Source organism: Chanos chanos, chromosome 3 (assembly GCF_902362185.1).
Source record: "Chanos chanos chromosome 3, fChaCha1.1, whole genome shotgun sequence".
Classification (NCBI taxonomy): domain Eukaryota; kingdom Metazoa; phylum Chordata; class Actinopteri; order Gonorynchiformes; family Chanidae; genus Chanos; species Chanos chanos.
Window position 1 is genome coordinate 15,010,001 of NC_044497.1, and position 1,581 is coordinate 15,011,581.

Sequence of the window (1,581 nt, forward strand, 5' to 3'; positions counted from 1 at the left end):
AAGAGTTTTGACAAATACAAGCTACCGTGTAAAACCCCTATCTGCTCTGGGCCTCCCTTATCCCGGTGCCCATTTTGTACCATGTCAGCACCTAACTTCCAGCCGTCTCATTAGATTGACCATATACTGTTTCCCAGAAGCCTCAGGGAACCTTGATTAGTGTAGTGGCGTGGAATCTACTATCCGGTAAAGCCAATAGTTTCCTCTCAGCTTGTCAGACTCAGAGCAAATCAACTGCCAATGAATTTTATTAAGGATATTGGCACTTGTGTGTCTTCACATGGATTCTGGCCCATATTAAGGAGCCCATCTACGGCTGAATTAACAACGCTGATTATTCTCTGGGCCTCGTGTAAGACAGGCCTTGAGGGGAGAGAGCGGAGGCGGAGAGAAGTTCATAGATCCAGGGTTTTTGGCAAGTCTGCCGCCCAATTCATATTCTTTCAGTGATCAAAGGAATATCTAAATCAGCCACTTTGTGTTGCATTTTTAAAACAGAACCTTCAATCAAGACCCCAAAAGTACTATTTACACACCAAGAGAACGGCGAGGTAGTATTTCATTCTTTTTCTTTTTTCTTTTTTTCTTTTTACTTTTTTCTTTTCAAATTTGGCATAGAACAATCTATAATTGGGCATAATGGAAATATTTGCATTTGACCTTTTGGGACATTTCACATGGAGTGTACTGTGTTTTATATGCATGCATATAAAGATATGGCTTGATTAAAAGAGGCAAGCTTTCTAAACAGGGGAACTTATGAGACATGCTTCAGTTAGCACGCTGAAGAGAGCTCAGATCAAGCTCAACATCGAAGCCTCTCGTCTTATCTGCAGTTCTACAGTGTAATTAGATTGTAGAATAATATACTGACAATCAGTCATCATTTTCTCAAAGCACTTTGGAACGATGTTCACTTGCTTTGAAGCTACATGGCACTTAATGTGTAGTTACTATAGAAATGCATTACTTGGAGTATCATGTAATATTGTGTGACCTGTATCTTATTTACCATTGAATTATGATGTCATTTCAGCTTATAATAAAAACCAAACCCTGTTGTACCAGAGGTAGTATTATATTATCTCTCCTACACAAAAAGATCTTTCAATTTCCTTGTACCCTCTTTGATTACCTGCTCTGATGTTTCATGCTCTTAACATCCACTTAGGTAGGGTCCTCTGTCTTTTTTTTCTTGCAGTACCACTTCTACCTGTTTAAATCTGTTTCAGTACCCCCTTCCTGTCTACTCACTCTCACACCTTCTCTCAACTACCCTCATATCTTTGATAGTTTGGCCGAAATTCAGATCTCTCTGCAGGGTGAAAAATGACATCTCAGGTCGGAAGACGTCAAGGATGGTCAAGTTAATGAATGGCCACCAGATGTCCGTTATTAGGGTAATGTACTCCTCCCTGCTCATCCTCCGAGTTTCTCAGGGGAAAAAGACTCTCTCTCTCTCTCTCTCTTTCTCTCTCTCTCTCTCTCGCTCTCTCTCTCTCTCTCTCTCTCTCCCTCCTTATCGTGCTATCTCTCAGTCAAAGAGTATGGAGTACACAGGCCCAGTGAAGAGGAGATATA